A 10,198-nucleotide genomic window follows, 5' to 3' on the forward strand; every position below is an offset into this window, starting at 1 on the left:
AGCCAGGCTAAAGCTAATATAGTTAGCCTAAAGAAACAAGCAGAAAGCTGCTACCAGCCAGGCTAAAGCTAATATAGTAAGCCTAAAGAAACAAGCAGAAAGCTGCTACCAGCCAGGCTAAAGCTAATATAGTTAGCCTAAGGAAACAAGCAGAAAGCTGCTACTAGCCGGCTAAACCTAATATAGTTAGCCTAAAGAAACAAGCATAAAGCTGCTACCAGCCAGGCTAAAGCTAATATAGTTAGCCTAAAGAAACGAGCAGAAAGCTGCTACCAGCCAGGCTAAAACTAATATAGCTATTTCCAAATAGAGCTATTTTTTTTCATCTTTTAAAAAAAACTTTTTTTTCATTTTGCAATTCATAGCCTATCGCAGGGAAATATCGCGAATGTCACATTTTGTGACATAGTAAACTAGAGTCTTCTGCTGTTTACTTTTGTTATAGAGTTACACTAGATTCAAAAACTTTAACTAAGGTTAAAGCTTCAACATTTCCTTCAATATTGAATACAAATGCAGTACTTCAATCATATAAATATCTACAGAAATATGTATATAGCCATATATGGCCATGGAAGTTAATGTAAAAATATCCGAGGTCATTATTATGTCATCTTATTTCATCTCAAGTTTTGTCATAAAGGCTTTTTGTCACAACGCACAGGCCAGAATCTTAATAACGTGTGTGTGTGTGTGTGTGTGTGTGTGTGCGTGTGTGCATGTGTGTGTCTTTAATTATAACTCACGTCACAGACAAATCAAACTTTTTTCAAGCTGAGCATGCACACCTAGGTCGGAGATATATGAACTGCACCTGCTGCACACACGCACGCGCACACACACCTGGACCAGGAATAAACCCCAACTGAGAACAGTGTGTAGGGAAAGGAAGGGGGGGGGAGGGGGACTGGATGTTCCTGGAAAAGTGCCAACTATCAAATTAGGATTTCTGCTTCTCACCAATTTTTACCGTGTGTGAGAAGAAACAGGAAACTGTGGAAAATGTAAAGTTTTAAAGAGTCTGAGTTGACTAACTGATAATCTGAAAATGTCATCCACAGAAATGTAAAATCACCAGAGAATGAAAAACAACATACTGCATAAGCCTGTTGAATGGTTACTTCGGTTACTTCAGATTTTAGATTGACGCAAATCACTGATCACTGAGTCAGGTCACGGACTGCAAAGCTTCAAGAAGGTTACGGATGGACGGGTCAGTTGCAATTGCCCAATTTACGACAGGATGGGCCTCAAACTGATCTGAACTACCACTACCCAAACCCCCCCCAAGCTCCGGGTCAGACGAAACAGTTGGATCCTTGATGGTGGTTGTGGTCAGGGCTACAAGTTTATTAAGGGCATTACATGCAAGCAGGTAGTTTTCAGCAACACAGTCTATTTGTCCAGGCACGCAAAAACACACACACACACACACATACACACACATACAGTGCAGCTCACTGTCTTTGTGGGGACCATCATTTACATAATGCATTTCCTTACCCCTTATCCTAACCTTAACCCTTACCCTCAACCTAACCATAACCTAATTCTAACCCTAATCTGGAAACCAAGTCTTAACTCTTAAAGGACCCTTAAAAGTTGTGGCTACTCTGACTATAGTATACTTGTGGGGTCCAGACAGCATTGTGGGGCCAAAATGCTGTCTGGACCCCACAAGTATACTCTAGTCACGGCTTTTGGACCCCACAAATGTAGTTAAACGAGAACTCATGCACACACACTAGGAAGTGTAGCTTTATATTTGACATTTGTTTGCTGGCTAATTTTGATTCATAAAATTGTTGGTGTTTTGTTCACATAATGAGTCGCATTAATACCATTCCTGAATGTATTAGCGCACACACAGGAGTCCTGTGACAGGACACCAATAGAGTATAATATAACTTACAGAGTCTGATAGAAAGTGTGATTATAGTTTTGCTTATTTCGTTATTTTACACAAATGAGTCTACTTCGGGCCTACATACCTTAGTGTGTTTATGCATGCATTAAGTGCATGCGAGTGAATATTGGCGTGCAAATAAGTTTCTATGTTACATTAATTATGCATTTGTTCAATACATTATTCAGTATCCAAGTCTGCAAGTAGGCAGGAAATCATTGCTACCACAGGCAATACAACTTTTTAACACATCATCACTGGGTACTAGATAAGACTCTTAGACTCCACAATACTGCACTAAGTGCAACCTGCACAGTTGGTCTATTTACATTTTATCATAACTATTTAAGCAGTTGCACAGTTTTTGTTTTCTCAACTTGTATATATTCAGATATTTGTTCTGTGTGATTGATTTTGCTGCTGCAACACTGTCATTTCCCATTTTATTGGGATCAATATCTATCTATCTATCTATCTATCTATAAGACTAACGCTTGTTCAGGGTCTTAAGCAACGCAAAAATGATCCTGCAGCATCTGTATGGAACGTCAAAAAGTGACGCCAAGAGTCCAAGCGTGTCTAAACATGGAGACTTGGGACCATAATTTATACATGTCATGCTGTATTGAACATGACTTGAAAGTAGTATAAACGTATGATAATGGTAACACATCAAGTGAGAATTAGGGTTATTTTCCCATTAACTTCCATAGAAACAAACCTCTTTTTGCAACCGGGGGAGTCGCCCCCTGCTGGATATTCGATAGAAAGCAGGTTTAAGGCACTTAGGCATTGGCTTCCCTTTTCTTTATTTTTTAAGATAAAGATAAGATTTAAGATAAGGACAGCTGAAGAAATGAAAGGGGAGAGAGACATGTAGCAAAAGGCGGCTGCGTCGAGGAGTAGACCTCTACACATGGGCGCCCGCTCCACCAACCGAGCCATCAGGCACCCCATTGGCTTCCCTTTTGAGACCAGACCTTCATTATCCATCCAGTATTATTTCTATACAGTCTATTGTCTGCCTTCCATCTACTGTATGCCAACGTGTTCATATCTCTCTCTCTCTCTCTCTCTCTCTCTCTCTCTCTCTCTCTCTCTCTCTTACTCTTTCCTTAAGTCTCACAGGAAATAAATCTGTGAGCAATGTAGACATGAACAGAGAAAACCTGATGAACGAAAGAGACAGTAAAGTGGAGAGACACAAAGTAGATTACAGCGGAGTTGCATCATTGTTACATCAAATGACAGTACAAGTCATTTTATTTGGCCCACAGTATTATTATTTTTTTCTGACAGCCGCTGTCAGTGAAATGTAAGATGTTTGATCTTAAATTAATGTGAGGGTTCTTGTGTGCAATGCAGTCGGACCAACAACCCCAAGATAAAACCCCCGCTGTGTAAAAAAGAAATGAGCTGTGCTGGAGTTTAAATTCTCTAACTATAATATATCAAATATTAAATGTGTACAGTGGAAAGAACTTTCAACATAATCCATTGTCCTCGGGTCAAATTGACCCGTTTTCCTATATCAATGTTCTTTTTAACTACCCAAAATAACATGATTGATTCCACACAACGCTCTTTGGCAGGTACAAATCTCTACTAATATTAATTTTGGGATGTCTTATTCAAATTGACATATTCCAGTCTGTGAGTATCCATCAACATCCATTCCTTTAATTTTAGTCTAAATAATTCCTAATTTCTGCTTTTCTAACTCAAACATTAGGTCTAATTTCCTATAAATGAGGTTTATAGAACATAAATTCCAAAAAGCATAAGAAAAAGTTAAAAACATTGATAAAAAGCTTCAACAAAAGTGTTGATTTTTAATATACAAGGGTTAAAGGAATAGTTTATTGCTTTGGGAATTATGGTTATTTGTTTTTATTCCCTCAAGTCAAATCAGAAGATGTGTGTAGTTGGAGCCAGCGCTAGGTTAGCTCAGGTTAGCACCAAGACTGATAACAGAGGGAAAGGGCCAGCCTTGCTTTGTCCAAAACATGGACTGTGAGAGACACAATCTTAAAATAAATAAATAAATAAATCCAGAAATCACAATGTTGGATCTTTTTAACTATTTATTTGTATGCTACAGCTGCAAATAAGTATTTGAACACCTGAGAAAATCAGTGTTAACGTTTCCTGTAGTTTTTCATACAGGTTTGCACACATTGCAGAAGGGATTTTGGCCTGCTCCTCCATACAGATCTTCTCTAGATCAGTTGGGTTTCTCACAGTGGACATGCACCTACGATGACAGTTTCAGACCCCTCCATGGTTTCTAAGTGGGAGAACTTGTAAAATAGCGGGGTGTTTAAATACTTTATTTCCTCACTGTATGTCACGGTTTATCTGGACCTTTTGACATCCCCTTTTAACCTTCTGGGAGCCTTGTGAAACCAAAAGTTACTTGGTTATGTTTAGCCAAAAGATTGTGGTTTGGGTCAAAATACCAGTGGTAGAGCGGTTGTCTGCCAATTGAAAGGTTGGGGGTTCAATCCCTGGCCCTGCAGTCCCATGTCGAAGTGTCCTTTGGCATGACACTGAACCCCGAGTTGCCCGTGAATGTGTGAGTGTTTATCTGATGAGCAGGTGGCACCTTGTATGGCAGCCTCGGCCAGTATGATGTAAAGACTAGAAAAGGCCACAAGACCACATTTAGGTGGTTTAGACTACAACGCTTCCATCCACTACCAGAACGGTTTTGCTTGTACATGTAGCCTAAGGCTGATTAGGGCCAAAACTACCTTCACCAACAAGCTAGTGTTGAGCATACAGTAAATAGCCATAGAGGTGAAACCCATGTCAACAAAAGTGCCACTTGCTGCAGCAGCACTGGCCCCTGCTCTTAAAGCTAATTGCTTTAAGTGCACAGTAATAGTTGCAGGTGGAGACATGCCCCCCAGAGGAGATGACATCTGTGAGCTGTCAACCTATATTTCTCTCATGTGAAAATCCACTTTCCACACTCCACAGTGTCCACTTTCTGCTGTAGTCCCCTCAGTCTTTCTTAATAGAGTGCCATGATCTTGTAATCTTATTATCCGCTCCCCCAACAACACATGTTCTGCAGGTTTCTGGAGCTGGGACCATGATATCAACATCTCATCAGAAATAATAGCATGCGACATTAAGTCCATACAGGACATCCTCCTAGCAGCATGATACAGCTGTGTCAGTAATTAACTGTCTGTGTGTGTGTGTGTGTGTGTCTAAAATACCAAGAATATGGGTCAACATGGGTAGAAGCCTCTTAAGCTGTGAGCTGGGCTAATGCGTCAATAGTAGGATGCTAATGGTTGGCTGCTTCACTGTGTTGAAGGCACATGCTGTACTCACTCATAGAAATCATCAAGTTTTATTATACAATTTACAAGTTCTGTAAATGTATGATAATTAGCCTCTGGCCCTGGTGATTGGTGAATGCTGGTGGTGTAATACTGGGTCTAAAAATATTAGACCCAAACAAAAAATGTGTAGTTTTAGTTTTTTAACTGCCCCCTGGTTTAAAAAAAAAACATCCTAACTCTCTTGAGTTAGGATGTAAGCTTCACACTAAAAGATTCTTTGAAGCAGTTTGATACTAAAGCTGTGTCCATGTTTGCTTGCACCACAGTATCCATCCATCCATCCATCTTCATCCGCTTATCCGGTATCGGGGCGCGGGGGCAGCAGCTCCAGTAGGGGACCCCAAACTTCCCCTTTCCCGAGCCCACAGCACCACAGTAATGTAACGTTAATGTTCGCTACTCTGGCATTTAAGCCCACACTAGTATGGCATTGCCAGGCCTATCGCCACAGCGCTGTGGAGTAAGGTCTGGCAACAACATAGCATATGATAGGAGACAAACACGCTCTGGGTTGTTTGCATTTCTTTTAAGAAATTACAATTGTTATTTTTCAGTGCAAAGCTCTGGAGGCAGCGACGATAGCTCTGCAAAATAATCTCGTGAAGGAACTTGTTTTAGTGGAACATTTGGACAGCTGTAAACATATTCTTTCTAAATCTTCACAGTTATTCTCCCAAAGGACCAAGCAGGCCTTCCTTGTTGAACCATCCAATGTTTTTTTTAAAAGCTAGCTCAAAGTCTTTTGTTTTTTCCTTGACCTCAGTGGTCCCCTAATACTGTATCTGAAGTATCTGTTATATAGACCTTAGTGGTCCCCTAATACTGTATCTGAAGTATCTTTTATATAGACCTTAGTGGTCCCCTAATACTGTATCGGAAGTCTCTTTTATATAGACCTTGGTGGTCCCCTAATACTGTATCTGAAGTCTCTTTTATATAGACCTTGGTGGTCCCCTAATATTGTATCTGAAGTCTTTTTCCCAAAATTCAGCCTTGGTGCAGAATTACAGCTATAACCAGTCCCACAATGATCTTTCCTTAGTATGTGCCATCTGAGTCCGTAGCTTTTGAGGAGGAGAGAGGGGGAGGGGGGGGGGGGGGGCAAGGTGGAGGCTGGGGCCGTGGCCTCGACCAACTGCCACTTTGCTCGTTTGAAAGCCATGATGTCTCTCTCTCATGGGTGGGCCAAATTATCTGGGCGGGCACAGCAGAGAAAGGGGTGGTAACCTTACCCCTTATGACCTCATTACTGTGTCGTCTTAAACTAGCAAAGACATTTGTGTCGGGCCTTGCGCAGTGCTGCGCCGGTGGCAAGATAGGGCCCAATGTGTGTAACACTATTACGTTAGTGTCAAGTTTAGTCAAGTTACCAGCTTTTTCAGCCCTCTAACATAATGTAATGCAGTGTTGATGTCAGTTTATGTACTTGTTAGAATAATTTCATTATCAAGAATAGACCACTAGGAACCACTGAAGTTCTAATAAAGTTTGTTTACTTGAAAGTAGAATCAGTTTTTACAGTACTCACAGTATCAGTACAGAAGAATGACTGACAAAAAAATCTTTCTACAGCAGCCTCTGTGATACAATGTGGAATTACATAAATTACGCAGTCACAACAAAGCAGTAATGTTGACAGTCTTTCACAGTCCAGGGGCGCCTGTTCTTCTCCCAGCGTGACAAGACAAGGACAAGATAGTAGTTCCCAGATACTAGGTGTCAACAGCAGCTATGCAAACAGTTTTAACACTGATTAGAGAAAAAGAATATATGTAAAAAAAACATTTATTACGGGATTTTTTCTAACAGTACTGTTTCAGGGAGTTGGCCATATCAAAATATAATTATCGCAATCAAAACTGAACAACTGTGTAACTAATGACAAAAAAAAAGGACATCACAGATACCATGAATGCAAAAGAAGTGGAGCACAGAGATATTAAAGATACGATGAGGAATTAGACCGACATAACAATGCAAGCAGTTTCTAGGAAACATCCCAACAGGAAGTGAAGCAAAGCCAGGCATGCTTATTGCTTGTAGCTTGGCGAGCCAATGAGTAACACTAACGCGTAGGGGGTCCTTGGCCAAAAAAAAAATCATTGAAGACCCTTACCCTATTGGGTAATCCGGCAATGCTAAAGAACAGCATTTGAACTTGTCTTTTCTACATGACATCATAAGCTAAAACCCGTTTAAGAAATCCATGAATTTCTTACTTCTCCCTAAATGAAGTCCATGCATTTATTTATGAAGCTCTTTTAGGAAACATGTTTTTCTGTGATGTGGTTCGCAGAGCAACGACGGGCATTAACACAGCCTAGATAAGAGTTAGACGAAGAAGAACAAGTACGTCCCAAATTCTTCTGCATGCAGCTTCTCAGACAGAGAGAAATAGTTAGCTGCAGTAATGGATGCCGCAGTAATAACACAGAATGGATGTCTGATAAGAGCCTTCTGTTACGGCTTGCCGTGAAGCAGAAGCTGATAATGAAATCATTTCAGGTGACAAATTGCTTTTTTAAAGAACAAGAAAGGTTAATGTGAGCGTTTGCAGACTTTGTTTCCCCGCTGTGACACATCCATTGTGCAAGTGGCAAAACTTATATTCTTATTTTTTTCATTTGCTTTTTTTTACAAGTCGCCAAGTTCCTAAACAGCTATTGTTTTCTGAGACAGGTGGTTCAGTCCAAAGTGACTTGATGAGTTGAAGCACAGTGTGCCACGCACAAGGGAAACATTCATTTGGTGAGTGCATTTTCCCAAAATAGTCAAGCCAGAGTGCAGGCTCACACCTCATGCCAGCTTGATTTCCACCACCAACTGCTCGGCTCTGCTCCACCAATCATCCACCCAGCAGGCCTCCGTTCTTGGCTTCCTGACATTGGCTCAAGCTTCAGTCAAAAAGTTCAGTCAAACCGAAGGTACTCATGAGAGTTCAACTCTTCTCTGTCTTGTCCTCAGTCCTTTACATCTTCTCTTCAATTCATTACTATTGTACTGTATAGAAACAGAGGACATTTAAGTCCCGCCCACACTGGAGGGGAAATACTGTGGGATCCGAGTCTATACCATATTCACGATGTTCTACTTTCGGTATAGGTTCGTTGCCACCAGAAATTCCGCCAGATGTCACTCTTCACGGGTGGATGTCCGTTACCTTCTTCTTTCTTTGTGTTGGCGTTCTAACCCATGGTGGATTTCTGAGACTATGGTTACCTGGTCCTCAGATCTCTGCAGGGTAAATCCAGCCAGCTAGCTAGTTCCTTCCCGAGGCTACACGCCGCCAAAGACAATTGTGATTGGTTTAAAGGAATGCCAATTAACCAGTGCCATTTGGGCTCCGATCCTGGAGTGCTGTGTAGACTAGCCAGACCTCCGCAGCGCTGTGGAGGAAGGTCTGGCAATGCACTAGTGGGATCCTGACACGAAGCTAACGATATGCGCGACCTTACACGTGTTAATTTAGACATAAAGTTAAAAAAACATGAAGCTAAAACAGACACTAGGATAATTGACTTGGCAACGTAATGTCGGCCATATTGTTAGTGTCAGGATCCCGTAGTCTTCCCGTTCTTCCTGCTGATTCCTTACATCACTATTCACTTTTGTCTTCATAAAAGCATGGGTGTCAATTGGTTTGAAATGTGCAGAGGACAGAGACACATTCAGAAGTGCATTTCCAGAAGTGCTCGGTGACATCCATTTATTTTCTCTTTTGTCATGTTTTGAAAGATGCTGTCCTGTAGCTTACTAATATAAATGAATAAAAACGTGGTTTAATTTACCTAAACAATGATCACCTAATTTCTCTCTCATATTGATCCTCATAACTACTGAAAACTGTCAAAAAATCTAACCCAAAGTCCTATTATTATGGACGTCATCTTGCATTATACGGGGGGTTGACTCCCCACAGTTCTCATGGGCTTCATAAGTCATAATGTGAAAAAGCTTAACGTGGTTTAACAACAATCAATCATTGCTAAATTTCTGGTTTGATTTTTTTTTTTTGGACAGTTTTCAGTGGTTATGAGGATCAATGTGAGCGAGACATTTGGTAATCATTAATCATTGTTTAGGTACATTAATAAGCATTTCCCTCGCTATAAGCGCCTATGATGAAGAAAACTTCCATAATCGCTGGAATTTTGGTTCAGTATTTTGACAGGCTTATGTGATCATGACAAGATCTGGCCATGAGAAATGTGTTAAACATCCTTGTTTAGGTACAAACCATGTTAAGCCTTTTCACGTTGAGTGTTTTAAAATGTCTCGACAGGCCGTGTTGGGAACAGGGAAGCTTGTAGCCAGCTGTCGCTCAAGAATTTGATGAGTTAGGAATTTGACTTTATTTTAACTGAAGAGGTTAATAAGGTGAATTCAAGGTTTTCTTGTCAAGGATGTCTATACTGGATATACTGTCCTTGATTCCAAAAAGCTATTTCCTCTTTTCTGCCCGCTCAGCCAAGAAATAGTCATATAGCACCCTATTTAAAAGAGGGATTTGACAATTTCACAGTTTTGATTTTAGCAGGGATTTACACGGGATATAATACAGAATTGGGCATATTCTTACCACGTCACTCACAAGTCTCCTGAAAACTTGTCATGGATCCTCACGCTGTCCTTCCTAACTTATTCTTCTTCCGCGGCCTTTGGGTCTCTCGCTCTCTCTCTCGCTCTCAAAATTTCAAGTTCAATTTCATGTTGCTTTATTGGCATGACAAAAAACTCCATCTGTGTTGCCAAAGCATAAGAACAAACACACATATAAACAACAATGAGTAAATACACCTGCTCTAATAATACAATTAAACAGGATACTTATGACATAATTGTCTCTCTCTTTCTCTTTTTTCCCCGTCATATGAACCTAGTCAGATTTTTTTTTTTTTTTTTTTTTTAAGATTATTTTTTGGGGTTTCCTTCCCTT

The 10,198-nt window shown here is 40.5% G+C and overlaps 1 protein-coding gene and 1 long non-coding RNA gene across 2 annotated transcripts in view; one reads left to right on the forward strand and one right to left on the reverse strand.

The window, feature by feature from the left end:
• The window catches only part of LOC117957747, a 22,418-nt gene extending 13,071 nt beyond the window's left edge, over positions 1–9,347 (reverse strand). Inside the window, exons 1-2 of the long non-coding RNA XR_004659583.1 lie at positions 9,037–9,347; positions 3,929–3,933 (exon numbers count right to left, since the gene is read on the reverse strand). This is a non-coding gene — a long non-coding RNA (uncharacterized LOC117957747). The remainder of the gene's footprint in view (positions 1–3,928; positions 3,934–9,036) is intronic.
• Positions 1–10,198, forward strand: part of LOC117957743 (carbonic anhydrase-related protein 10-like) — a 96,841-nt gene that overhangs the window by 29,204 nt on the left and 57,439 nt on the right. The window lies entirely within an intron of this gene.

Source organism: Etheostoma cragini, chromosome 15 (assembly GCF_013103735.1).
Source record: "Etheostoma cragini isolate CJK2018 chromosome 15, CSU_Ecrag_1.0, whole genome shotgun sequence".
Lineage (NCBI taxonomy): Eukaryota > Metazoa > Chordata > Actinopteri > Perciformes > Percidae > Etheostoma > Etheostoma cragini.